This window comes from Lissotriton vulgaris, chromosome 3_1 (genome assembly GCF_964263255.1).
Source record: "Lissotriton vulgaris chromosome 3_1, aLisVul1.2, whole genome shotgun sequence".
NCBI lineage: Eukaryota > Metazoa > Chordata > Amphibia > Caudata > Salamandridae > Lissotriton > Lissotriton vulgaris.
The window spans coordinates 1751151602-1751166835 of NC_141689.1; positions in this window are offsets into that span (position 1 = coordinate 1751151602).

The window sequence follows — 15234 nt, forward strand, 5'->3', positions numbered from 1 at the left end:
CTTCTTTTCCTCAGCACTCCCCTAGCCCTACCAGCAGCCCTTCTCCTCCTCCCAACTACTCTACCCTGACTTCCATCCCGGAAATCTCCGGTGATAACCTCATCAAACTATGCAAAAAAGTCAATTCGGTTCCCCGGCAGACCCCATGCGCCCGGCTCAATTCTTAGAGTCACTCAAATTCTTCCTACCGGCACTTACTTCTATTCTGAACCTCTCCTTTACTTCAGCGTGTGTACCATCTGCCTGGAATCAAGCGTGGGTTTCACCCATCATCAAGAAACCCACCCTAGACCCATCAAAACCAGAGAATTTTCGACCGATCTCCCCGCTCCCATGGCTGTCCAAACTTGCTGAAGCGCATGTGAACAGTACTCTATCCCAGCACATGGTCAATAACATCATTCTGGACCCATCTCAAAACGGGTTCAGACCAGGCCATAGTACTGAGTCTGCTCTCCTGGCCACCACAGAGCACCTCCGAACGATTTTAGATGCCGGTCAAAGTGCTGCGCTGATTCTTCTGGACCTCAGCGCGGCCTTTGACACGGTATCCCATGACATTCTTCTCAATCGTTTGGAGACATTTGGAGTATCTGGCCATGCTTTGAATTGGTTCCGATCATTTCTCGAAAACACATCCTTCCGAGTCTCTGCCCCTCCCTTCTTATCCAAACCCCATCCCATTGCACAGGGAGTTCCGCAGGGCTCTGCGTTGAGCCCATCCCTTTTTAATCTCTATGTCCAGCCTCTGGCGGCAGTGGCCAAAGAGTGGGGCCTGACATTAGTGTCGTACGCCGACGACACACAGCTGGCCATCGCTCTTTCAGAAGGTCCTTCCAACTCTTCCTCTAGCTTCAAAAACGGCCTCTCAGCGGTTGCCCAATGGATGACAATGAATTGTCTACAACTCAATGCTGGTAAAACAGAGGTGCTACTCCTTGGCAAAAACACCAACCTCTGGAATGAGCACTGGTGGCCGTCCTCCCTAGGCACCATCCCCTCTCCCAAATCCCTAGTGAAAAATCTAGGCGTTTGGATGGATGCCTCACTCAACTTTCAGGCTCACACCAAAAAAGTGGCTGACACCTGCATTGGCCTGCTGAGGAGCCTTAGCCACATACTTGGCTTTTTCGACGCCAAAACTCGTCAACTTATTATTCAAGCCACCATCCTTTCGCGTCTTGACTACGCCAATGTACTCCTTCTTGGTGCCAACAAAAGTGAGGTTGCACGTCTCCAACGTGTGCAAAACTCTGCGGACAGAACTCTGGTCGGCCTCCCCCATAGATGCTCAGCCAGAGCGACCATCAAAAAACTACACTGGCTACCCGTTGATTCCAGAATCAAATTCAAGACTCTCATCATGACCTTCAAAATCCTCAAACTCGATACCCCCCCTCTGCTTGGACCACTTCTTACCCCCTATGCGCCGTCACGGAACCTAAGATCTTCTAATCAAAACCTTCTATGCGTCCCGCGCATAACACTTTGCCGCATGGGCGGCCGCTCCTTCAGGTTTCTTGGAGCCAAACTGTGGAATGATCTGCCGCAACACATCCGCTCCATAGAAAGCCTACCGGCGTTCCGGAAAGCAGTAAAAATGTATCTATTCCCTCTCCCGTAATGTCCTTTTCAATCCTTCTTCCGCTTTGGCCAGGTTCTTGGTTTTTTAGCGCCGGGACTCCTCATTGCTGGGGCAGCTGTTCGCGCTCTACCAAAACTATAGAATAGAATAGAATAGAATTAATAGAAATAAATACCAATTAAAAATTAATTAACAATAAATTTAAAATCAATACCAATGAATGAAAAAAATTATTTACTTAATTACAATTAAATTACTTCCCACCCTATTCCCCTATAAACCCACAACCTGCTACAGAATTTTTTTTTAGAAAATTAACATAATTAACAATTAATCAATTAATACAAATTAATTGGCAATTAATAAAAATTAATTACCAATTAAAAAATAACAATAAATTCAAAATGAATACCAATAAATAAATAAAAATATTTAATTAATTACAATTAAATTACTTCCCACCCTATTCCCCTATAAACCCACAACCCGCTGCAGAACTAAAAAGCTAAATTTAATTAAAAATTAATATTAATTGCTAAAAATGTATATTTAATTTATTATAATTAAATTACTTCCCTCCCTATTCCCCTATAAACCCACAACCCGCTACAGAAATAAATTACGCAAAAATTAAATAACATACAATTCATTACTTAAAATACATTAAACATACATTACAAAAATTAATATACACTTTTCACACATATACTAACATACAAAACAATTAAAAAAAATTGATATTATTAAAAAATCGATATATTTAATGCCTATATTGTATACTTCGATATTTTGACTTCTATATTTTGAAAATCGATATTACTTACCTTAAATTCGATATTTTTAACCACTATATTGTGTCCATTCGATATTTTGTCCATTCTATATTTTTACTTCGATATTATGTCCATTCTATATTTTGGAATCGATATTATGACTGTTTACCAATAAGGACCACCTCTCTAAAAGCCTTTTTATATTTATAAGAGTGTTCCCACAATATACATGAAACACTTGAGTAAAATAAACTGGTACATATAGCCCCAAGTATCTTATGGGTCGTTGTGACAAGATCCGTAGCCCTACTGGCAACTGGGCATCAGTGGAGTTAAACAAAAGCAACTCTGTTTTTGATTGGTTAACTTTAGCAGTGACAGCTTAGGAGAGTTGGACTTAAAATACGTTTCTTGTACAAACAACACCTCAGGAGAAAAGGAACCCTACCAATTTAACAATGCCCCACTTTTACATAGATTTAGGAGGCCATACATTACATGAAATTATCTTTATCCTCTGTGCCATTCCCTCAATTTACTCAAAACACCTTCACTACAAAAGAATGATCATCTACCCTTGTATTTGTGTTTTTTTCTCCTTAATATATCCTGTTCGTACTTTGCTGGGTAAAGTTGACCGATATCCCTGCATTCCAAGTTTACCACAACTACCTCCTAACCCCCTTCTCTCATTTCTGACCTGATCTTGTCTTGCTCCTTTTTAACGGTCTAAACCTCCTCCTCACACCACCCTTTCCAGCCCCCACCCCTGACCCCACCAAAGCGGGGAATGGCCATTCCTTTAAAGCACTCAAGGGTTGGGGACCCCGTTACCTGCAAAACAAACTTTTCAAACAGATATCTGAATGCAATTTAAGATCGAATGCTTTGGCCCTCTTGAAGGTCCCTCGTATCTGGCTAAGTCGCACAGGTGGCAGAACTTTCTCTTATATCGCTCCCAAATACTGGAATTCGCTTCCAGAGGCCCTTCGTAAATTCACTTCCTATCTGTCTTTTAGGAAACAATTAAAAACTTTCTTGTTCTAAATCTGGTCTCTCCTGAATAATTTTCTTCGGAACCCTTCCCGGTATCCCTTTGATAAGCGCTGAGATGCCCCCGGGTGAGTCATGCGCTATACAAGAACTCAAAAAAATAAATATATAAATAAATAAATTAACTCCCCTCTTCAGCCCACCCAGCACTTTTCCATGGACGCCTTAACCTGGTGCCTAACCACACACTCATCCTCCCACCCCGTGATGCAAAATAACACCTTCACAACCTCCTGAAACATATTAAAGTGCTGACAGTTTGGCAAGAAAGTGTATGTGCTGTTTATATCTTATACAGACTGACATATGACAACCCATACATTAGCGTATATCCAAATTCACACACTATAGCCCCAGAATGGCCATATGGTAATAGAACACTTCTAAGGTACACGGGTACCACAGACAGCCCAGAAGGACGTCCGGGGTAGCGACGGACAGAGCGGTGCTCCTTTTTACCTGCGCTGTGGCCAGGTGAGGTGGGGCGATTATTTCCTACAATATAGGAGAACTTCAGGTGACATTTAAAAACTCTTTTGTTTCACTTACACCCAGCAGTAGCATTAGTCATGGTCCTGAAGAAGCAGTAGGAGACCTCTTGACCCCGTTTTAACTGCAGAAATATGTTGACCCAATATCTACCCTAGTAGTCATTTGTTTATACTACTATGCATTGTTTTTATCTTTGGGAGTGAATAGGTACCCATTAAAATGCTTTTCACCTCTTCATTACCCAATTTTATGAGGTTTCACACCAGTCACTTATTATTTTCACTTTTTCAGCACTGCTAGTCAGATTACCACTTGATACCGAGATACACCACACTTGCATTGGGACATACTTGAGAGATTAGGCTGAGGTTTGCCAAATCTACCGAGGGTACAACTATTTACCTTCACGGTGAAGGATCCCAAATGATGCAGGGTGGTACATGTCGGTAATCTGATGGGAAAAATGTTTCTCCTTGAGAAAGTACCCTAGGTTCGATTTCGCTGTTGTACCTCTACTCTTGAGGTCACGCCCTTACAGATACACAGTTAGTTAATTTGTTGTTTCATTTTTGACCCATTGCTACTTGTTGTTGGTAGATATACGGGTATATTAACCTAGCAGCAGAATACCATATGCATAGTGCATCGGGTTACTCCTAACCATGTATCAACCTGTGGACCACTAATTATGATCTGGAGGCTGATCCTAAAGTGCTATTGCATCATGATCACCCATTTCAAGTTTAATGTGAAAAAGTTCTATACAAGTGCAGAATGTAATGTAAAGTGCATAAAGTTCTGTATAGAGTGCGATATTCATATTCAGGAGTTCATACCCTTAATCACAATCTTTAACCCCTGGGTAGCACTAGGTTTTGGTTGCTTGAGTCACCGTTGGTAGTAGAGCATGAGCTTCCTCAAGAGTGGTACGTAGATGGAATTAAGCTTTGAATACAATTTCCAACTATACCGTTGGATAATAGAAGCTTGTGTTCCTGCTCTTTTAAACAGACCAATCAGTCCAACAAACTCTCTACGCCGGCGAGCTGCAATCACCGACATATCTGAGCAAACTCTCACCCTGGACCCATCAGATAGCATGTCTTTTTTCTGGATTGCCTTACTTGAAATGGCTTATCTTATACAAAAATCTGGAAAGTTTACAATTATTATCCTTGAACGCTGTGCAGGAATCATATGTGCCTTATTTATGGTAAGACCCTCTGGTGTCTTCTCAAGCATATGTTCTTTGATCATTGTTTCCATGTACACAATTATAAATACGTGAACATTTGAAAACCAACACGAACTATAGTGAGGGTCAGAATATCTTAAATATTTGAGGTTGCGGGATCAAGTCACAGACTTTCTTGCACACCTTTGCTCTCTTCAAAAAACATATCTCTGGGCCTAATTACAGAGATGCTAATTTCTACATTCACGATCTGCGAAGATTCCGGATTATGCATGCACCCAGAGACCTTGTTTCAGGAATGTAAATGTAAATGTATTTGAGCTTATATAGCGCACAGCTACCCGCAGTGGGTTTCCCGGCGCTTGCTTAGGGAACCCGTCCTGGTATTCCCCTGTGAGATAACCCCGGCAGGGTATCCACAAGGTGAAAGCCAGGCATCCCACCGCGAGGGGCCGTTGTGGAGATTAAGCAAGCTATTGCCCAGAGTCGCAGAGTGTGAACCCGTGCGTCGAGAAGGCACCGGAGCAAGAATTATCGAGTCAGTGGAATTTTTAGCCCAAGACCCGCCGAGGCGGGGAATTGAACCCTGGTCCAGGGCCGATCTCAGCTTCCGGGTCTGCCGTCTCTAACTCCTGAGCCACACTTCTTGGAATTTTTTGTTGTTGGAAGTTTAGGGTAAAAGAGAGAAAAAAGAGTATGTAAGGGAGAGGAGCCATCTCCCACAAACAGGTATGCTTGTGGATGCTCACAAATATTTTCAATGGACTTTCCCACCCACAATAAACTTAATATATACGCCTAATGAAAAACGTAAAAAGTAAATACACATTGAATTTAATTTAAACAATGTACACTAAAGATGAAGTTAATAGTGCTGTTATATTTTCTTTAGTTCTATATGTAAAATAAATATATAAAATAATAAGCATTCATAGACACCATAAAAATATTTAGCCAAGCATTTTGCAAGTTTGATAAACCTTTTTAATTTTTCTAACCAGGTGGGGCTGTCCACCCCAATTGTGAAGTCTACCTATGGTAAAGTATAAGGAACATTTAAAAAAAGTCTAACAATATTTTATGCTAAATAATGATGTATTTTTTAAAAAGTAATTGCATTTCTTTTTCTGAAGTTTAAATTAAATAACAAATCCTCACCTAATGTAAAAAAAAGTTTTTATTATGCAATAATAATGATTAAAAGTGTCAGCTTTCACCTGTTGCCACTCAGTAGGCCTGGATGTAGCTGGGTCCCTGTTATTATCTGACTCTATAATAGAGTCAGTGGTCAAGAGGAAAAGAGGGGGCGGAAAACTGAAGTTAAAGAACCCGAAGGTCTTGAGATAAACCAGATGTACCAAAGAGGCAATGGCCCCTAAGCCTTCTGACAAAGACTTTTTCCCAACGATAAATGAGGACATATATAGTAGATTAAAAAACAAGGGGGCATATTATCAAGGGGGTTTATCTCCACTTTTTTGGCTTTAAAAGCCAAGAAAGCGGAGATAAAATTATCTCCCTATTACCTAGCTGTCGCTAACACCAGTTAGCGACAGCTAGTAGGAGATAGCGACCATCTTGGGCCCCACTTTGCATGTCAGTGATATTTATCACTAATGACATGCAAAGTGGGCGTGCCGTGCCTTGTGCAATTATCTTCTTGGGTCACCCTGATTGTTGCTGAGAGATACTGGTGTAAATCTGCCAAGAAGTGGACTAAACAGGGGTCAATGCCCATATCAAGCAGAAAAGACCACAGCTTTAATCTATTAACCAGATCCAACGCAGAGGAGAGGTCCATAAAGGCCATCTGCAAGGTGCCTTCTTTGGCTATAGTTTATTTGCCTATTAAAATAGGTTAAGGCACTGGTCCATAGTGCTTCTGCTTTGTCTAAAACCATATTGTGGATTAGATAAAATCTCATTATCGTTCACCCAGTCCGTGACTTTAACTAAAATCGCTTTACCTAACATTTTAATAGCAGAATCAATTAATGATATTGGTCTATAGCACAGTGGATCTCCTCTCTGTCACTTTTTGAAAACTGGTATAATCGTGGATAAAGACCATGAAGCAGGGAACCCCTGTGCACTTGAGGCATTCAAAACATTTGTTAATATCTTGGCCCAGAGTTTTGAGTTACATTTATACAAATCATCAGGAACACAGTCAGGCCAGGTGCTTTATTACTGGACATCTCTATTATCGCCCTTTCAATATCCTTTTCCTTAAAAACCATAGAAGATAAGGCCATATCAGTTTCCATGCTAAGGGAGGGGTCCACGGTGACCTTAGATCCATAAATTGCTTTTAAATGGGAAAGGCACTGGGCCTCAGTAATATTACATTCCAGGGCACCATACTCTATGCCTGAAAAAAGGGTTTATTAAGAATAGCCCAAAATCTTGAGCTGTCCTTTAGAACTTCAACAGATAAAAGTGCATGCCAGGCCTCCTCTTTGATCTAATTTTTCCGCATAAAAACAGCGGTCTTATACTCTTTTCTTAGGATGGCTATCTGCTCCTTATCTCGAGGTATGTTTTTCAGGGCTTGAGCCAGGTTGCGATGGACCCGTGAGCAGTTTTTGTCAAACCACCTATCTCCCGAAGATAGTCTGGGTATAGTTGTCACAATCAAACCGGATGCTATGCTATCTGACCACAAATACCTTCATAGGCTCTAAGGACCTCGACCCCTGGAGAGGTATTATCCACACATATAGCAATATTGTCTTTGGCCTTCTCACAGAGATTCGAAAAGAAGAGTTCCGGAATTACCTTAGCAATTTAAGCCTCCTCCCTTGATCACTAGTTACCACGCAATTAACTCCCACTTTCTTTCCTATTGTTCTCAAAAGGCCACAGTTTTTGTCTAATACTAGTATTACTGGATTGTGATAACTAAAAGTCGACACCCTGGCGTTGTAAAACACTACCTGAGCTAACATGGGAGGGAGATAAATATTGAATCAATAACAGTATCCCTCTCCCTTTCTTTAAAAGTGGTGATACGATCAATTGGATCATTAAAACAAGGTTAAAAAAGGTCAGCACCAGCCAGAAGATCTTCCAAAGCTTCACCCTGTTGTGTGTGCTCAAAGTGGGGTGTCGCAGAATAGGCAGGCCCTAGGTGGTCATCAACATGACAGTTCAATTCACATATATGAATATTGAAATCGCCCATAAGTATGATATAGTAAAAAGTGGTTTGCTTCAGCCTATAGTCTTCCAAAAAACAGTTCAAATAACCTAAATGTTGGTTTATAAAATCACTTTCCCCAGAATTATAACAATTAACAAATAATATTTTGGGGAAGTCAGGGGTTAATAATTCTACTATCAGACAATTATGGTAACCCGCCTCCTGCCTCTTTGGAGACCCTTTGGGTTTTAGCAAGATGAGCATTAAAAGGCCCCCCTTTGCTCTACCTGCCAGGGCGGGGCGTGCGGGGTAACAGTATGATTTATAGCCATCCACCCAAAAATTACTCACCTAGTCCCACGTTTCCTGGAGACTGATTATATCATATTGTTTTATGAAATTCAGCCAGCATGGATCATCTCTTTTGTTTCTAAGGCCTGCTATGTTCCAGCTGATGGAATTACAATTGGGGGTTGTATCTACATCTGTAGCCTGATCTATAGCCTGATAGTTTTGGCTATCTCCATGAGAACACTCATGGGACGCCTCCAGTCAATCATTAACATCTAGCTGGGATAGAGGGAGGAACCTATTTCTTAAAGCTAAGACACCTCCTTCTCAACCTTACATCAGAGATGATGATTGTGGTGCTGTTACCGGTCTCCAGCTAGGCCTTTCTGAGCGGGTCTTTAGCTCTTTATTTCAGGGGGACAGTTATCGCTCTGGTGGTACCTCATGGGAGATGCCTCGCTTTGGGGTCTACCTGGTGTGTTTGTTCGTCTTAATGGTGAGTAGAAAAATCCCAGGGGCAAAGCCCTGATACCCCTCCTCAACTCAGAACTGTTCAAAAACAGCCTGCCAGCTATGTCCTGTTTATCGAAGTTAACTATAATACAATCACCTTCGACCTGTGTAGGGCAATTTCCAACCCACCCCACACGTCTAGCCATTATAATATGAGATGAAGCCTCAGCGTTGCCTTTACATTTTTGGTCACACCAGTATTTGGTTTTCTGTAGAAAAGCCGGGTGGATTAATTTTCACGGTCTCCAAGAGGTGTTACCCCTATAAGAACGGATACCAGGGAGTTGCTTCTGGGGGAAGATTAAGCCTACAGCTATTTGGTCTTGTGTACCTCTCTTGTAGACCGTGAATCCAAATAGTAGCCAGAGTCATACCATTAGATAGCAAATTTAAAGGTCTCTGGCCATCAATGCTGGGGTTCCTCACCCCCACTTGAGGTCCCTGGGTTACCCCCGTCCTATTCGAGGAGCTAGGTTTTGTCCTATCCAGAGATTGCAATTGAGATTGGCTACCAGGACGATCCTCACCTATATGAGACCTAGGCTCTATTTGTGCCTGGGGTATTATGTTTAATAGGGGTGTCACACGGAGTTCTCAAGTCGCTTAAGAAAGACTCAATACGTGGACATTTATTCAGGATTCCCGCAACACAAGTATTCAGTGTGTCAGTTATATGTTTAGCAATACTTGTGAGTATAGATTCCATCCGTGAACTAAATATGTCATGCACCAATTTCCGCAATATTAGTTGAATGTTCTTAATCCACAACAATCTCCTTTGTAAAATTACTCTTTTTTGGTCCTTTGTCACGTTTATTTGCTTTTTGGGTGGTCCTCATTCTCCCTAAAGGCCCCGTAATCACACCTTGTGTTGCCCTGTTCAAGTCTGACAGGTTTTCTTTAATTGCACCATCCGGGCCCCTGGTCAGAGCAACATCATAAGTTGATTCTTCTCTCCTTACTGTCAGACTTTCTTTTTATCAGCACCGTTGGCTCCAGGGGTACAGGAATTCTGGTGAAGGTCTCAATTACAATATTCCCCTCCCCAAGACCTTGGCTCATACCCAGTCACAGTTATTTTTCTGCATTAGCTATTTCCTTATTTAAGGCTCCCACCGCCAAGGTTAAATATGAAATGATAGACGCAGACTTCCTTGGAATTTCTGCTTTTAAACCCCCGGTCATGGCTGCAAAGTTGTTTCCACTTACCCATAGCTGATGTTAGGGGGGTAGCCCAGCCCAGCCTCTTCCTGGCTCTGACTCTTCCTGGCTTCACCCGGCGCAAGTTTTGTATGCACCCTGGGTGCACAGCAGCAGCAGCGTCGGCGCCTCCTGGCTCGAAGTGCAAGGCCTTCTGGGGGTCGGAGTCCCCTTCTGGAGGCAGCAATCAGGGGATGTTGGTAACGAAACGTCTCTATCAATGAATTCCGACTAAATTGTTTTCCTAATTTTTTCCAGTATTAACTACAGATGTAAAGGAGATATCGTCTTCCAGGCTGCATTTGAGTCCCCGAGACAGACTGGAATGCCGACTTCATTTGCTACTTCAGCCCTGGTTTACACATTGCCGTAGTGATACATCTCGGCCAAGATATTGTTTTGTATTATTGCATTTATATACAGCTTCATATCCATAACAGGGTTACAAAGTCATCCAATTTAAATTAGGCTCTTGGGTGATCTTTTAAAGTGCATGGTTGGAAAAGTTGTTAATTGCAAATATATATCCATAGAAGATGTTGACTGAAGTATCTCAGGTTTGGAGACATACTCTAAATAAGGCAGAGTGGCATCACTTCATTCACGAGTGAGTGGTTGGGGAGTTGTCCAAGGAGAGGTGCATTCAAGCACACAGCAACTCACTATCACAGTTATGAAAGTAGGAAAAGCCAGGTTTGAAACCTTTTCAGAATCTGATTATTTGTGAGTTCTGTATCTTAGCTGGGAACTGGGAAGGAGTTCCCACTGGTGTGGAATTTATTTAAAGGAAGATACTGTAAAAGGTTGGATCACCAGAGACTGCAGATCCTTGGTTTAGTATTACGTGCATATTTTGTTATGAAGGAAGAGAGATCATGAGGCGTGAATGGCACAATAACTAATGCACATTGTTGTGTGGGTATTGCATCTAGTCACAGGTAATCAGAGCAGAGATTGCATGGCAACTACAATGTGAGACTTGATATTAGTGCCTCATCATGCATTTCTCCTACGCTATAGTTTTTGAATCAAATGCAGCAATGGTTCGAGTAACATTTTCCATGGGAATTAATTCATTATTTATTTCAAGCTTTTGCACAGTGCTACAGCGTTACTGATATGAGTGTTATTAAACTTTACAGAGAAAATACGTGACGATAAATGGATTCTTCCTTACCATTAATGTTGAGCTACCTAAAATGGAAGAAAAAGCAGGGAAAGCAGGAGGGTATTTAAGTGAGGAAATGAGGGGTAGAGTAGTTGAACTCCTAACCATTATTTGTGTACATTTATTAGAACAGACGGAAAAAGAACATTATATATGAAACATAGGTGTGGATACTTGTAATTAATTGCAAGGTAGTGAGTAAATAGGAGTGTTCAGTTTCCTCCTCAACTAAAGCAGTTTTCCTTGGAATCTAAGGGCCATATTATCAAGAAAAGGCAATACATTATTCCCGCTTATATCATCAGGAAACTGCAGCTAAAGCGGCGATAATGGGCTTGATAATATGCCCTTGTGAATTCCCATAGAAGCCCAGGTTAACACCAGAACCTGGGCTTCAATTGGAAATCACAAGGGCATATTATCAAGCCCATTATCGCCGCTTTAGTGGCAGTTTCCTGCCGATAAAAGCGGCGATAATGTATCGCCCTTTCTTGATAATATGGCCCTAGGTTCTTTGTAGGGTTGTGAGAAATCATGCAATTGGCATTATATTTTGGGAAACTTACTTGATAAGACATGTAATTGAGTGAAATGCATATTCCTCATCTATATTTTATTGAAAATGATTTATGCGAGGATGGATTTTGCTGTAAAAAAATAAAATAATGAGAAAAAGTGGTGCGAGCAACATCCGCTCACATTCTAGCCAAGCAGGGGGTAGGGGACATCCCTGGCGGGTTCCTCGCCTTACATTAACTCTACCAGCTAACTGCGAGTTTATAATAACTTGAGCCTGAGCCCCTTGATATAAGTTTGCCAACATTTGTGTTATTTGCATTGGGAATCTGAACTTTCTAAGGACCGCAAAAAGAGTGTCACAATTACCTAGATCAAATACTTTTTCATCATTGACCGTCATAATTAAGACAGGTAGCTTATTCAAGTTAAATAAATCAAGCGCTTGGACTAGAAACCCAGTATTTGATGATATGTATCTGCCTGAAACAAACCAAGTCGGATCTTTATGGATGACCTTCTGAGCTATTGGAGAGAAACAGTTTGCCCAAATTTTCAATAAGATTTTATAGTCAACATTCAACAAACTAATTGGTCTGTACAAATTGAGGTTTTTAGGGCACTTATGTTTTTTGACAAAACTTACTATCGTTAACCCCTTAAAAGTAGAGGGAACTTCCCCTCCCACTCTTACTAAATTAATAAGCTCCAACTGAAAAGGTGTGAATTCTTCTGACAATACCCTAGAAAACTCTGTTGGTAAGCCATCATTTCCAAAGGCCTTGCCACCCGGCATTGAATCAAGGGCACTCTTAATTTGAGAACTTATTTCATCTCCCTGGTCAATTCTCATAAGCGGAAGTTTGATGCCCCCCAGATATTGGGTTATTGCCTCATTTGATACCATATACTTAGTTGCAAAAGGCTTGCGATAATGAACCAGAAAGCCTTTTTCAATGTTCTCCTTATCCAAAATCAGTGCGCCTGATATCATAGATTCCTGCTTGACTTTGCTTGACCAGGCGAGTAGTTTCTCTACTATCTGACTCTCCTCGTATACACGCTGCTGATACGTCCAGTAGCTGGTTATTTCTTCAAGAATAAAACATTCTCTTAACTCCTGTTTAGTTATGATTAGTTGATGCTCTAGTTCAAAGTGCTCCCCCCTATCACTATCCCTCTGCAGTAAAGCTAGATCAACGTTTTTTTGCAGTTTAATTATTTGCTGCATCCTCATCTTAGATTGTGATGCTGAGAAGGCCAACATCTGGACCCTTACTGTAACTTCGAACGTCCCCCAAACCCAAAAAAGAGTTGCTGTGCCCCTATTTTCCTGAAAGAATGTCTTGATCCATTCTTTCATATCTTCTACCCATTTGGGGTTTAAAAGGAGGAGCCGATATATCTGCCACCTGGATCTCTCCAACCTTTCCGCCTCTATTCTCATCTCAATAAAACCAATGAATGATCTGAAAAAGAGTTGGCTCTAACTTCAGCATTAACACAATTAATATAACGAGGGATTAGAAACAAATTTATATGAGAAGCTGTCTTAAACCGGTGGGAGTAGCAAGTAAACTGTATATCACCTGGATGTACCTTGCACCATGGATCTATAAAAAGATAATCCTATTTCATGGAGCTTAATAGCTTGTTTGTCCTTGGTTTTAATTGTGTTTTTCCCTTTATTAGAGGTATCCTTTTTCAAATCTTGGATGAAATTAAAATCCCCTCCTAACACTATTGTGCCTTCATCTCCTCTGACCAGCTCGTTAATCTTTATAAGTGCTGTTGGATCATTGTTAATTAGTGCATAGTAGTTTACAAAATTGAACAGTGCCCCATTTACCCTAGCAGTAACCCAGATTCACCTCCTTTGAGGGTCTCTCGTTACTTGATATATCTCACAGTTAGTTCCTTGCCCAAAATAAATAGCTACCCCCTAACTGCTAGCCCTGCTGAGCCAAAGAAGGCTCTGGAATAGTATTTAGGTATAAAGAGATTAGGTGTTTTTGTTTTAAGATAGGTCTCCTGAAGATACAAATTTTGAGGAGAGAAAGAAGTAAGCAATCTAATCAGCCCACCATATTTCTTTCCTGTTAGATACTCCATTAACATTTAGCAATACTATTCTTAAATTAGAGTCCATATTGCATCATAAAAAACAAAGCCATACCATTTGTGCCACTTTGGTTCTCCCCTACACATTGCTCGACTCCTGTAGTTGCTCTGATAGCTAAACTTTCTTCTCTATTTCTGCTCTCTTTTTTTGCAATTACCTCCCCACCTACCCTTCCCTGGAACCTACCCCCCTAATCCTCACCGACTTCCTGTGAACCTTCTTACCCCTGGCAGATGGGGAATAGCCCACCATACCCCCTGCCTCCCTTCCCTGAAAATCCCCTAATTCAGGTGCCATGTTATTGCACCCTTGTGTGACCTACTACCCTACTCCGCCCCATAAAAAAATCAATTTTTTTACAAGGAAAGAGAGAAAAAAATGTCATATCAGTGATATAGATCATGATGATCAGTTCAAACTCTTTACTTTTCCGTTGTGATTTTCTGCAATAGTTCCTGGGCTTCATCGAGATTTGCAAACATGCGAAACTTGCCTTGTACAAAACTTGCAACTTCGATTGTTGAGCAATGGCCTCCTGGGCTCACTGTGCTTTAAACAGAGAGAGAAGCCTAACAAACTCTTCCAACGACGAGCCGCTGCTGCACTCCTATCCAAAACGATGCGGCAACTAGGAACTTCCCGAGTGGAGATTTGCTTCTTATGAATCACTCTGGTCAAAATCTGTTTCTTCACTCGATCGTCTGCAAAGTTGACTAAAATGGTTGTAGGCAGCTTTGGGTTTGGGAACGGCTGTGCTGGGACTCGATGGGCTCGTGCAATCGTGAGGTCACCAGAAAACTCGGGCAGTACGTTCTCCTTGATGAAAGACTTGACCCACTGGAGCGTTTGTGACCCTTCGTAACCTTCGGGGACCCCAACAAGTCGCAGGTTTGAACATCGAGAGTGGTTCTACAACTCTTCTAGCTTAGTTTCCAGCAGATTTTTCAGTTTTTCATCTATTGAAGCCTGCTGCTGCATCAAGGTCATCTGATATTCCAGGAGAGAGATCCTTGATTCAGCCTCTTGGAGTCTTGCTGAATAAGATCAACTGCTTTCATCAATTTGCATTTTTTAAAGAACCTCTTGCTGTACAAAGTAGAGCCAATTAGCATATACAAGCGCCTTTGGAAGGAATCCCCAAATTAAAACTGTTTGCAGATGATATTATTCTTTACCTTATGCCA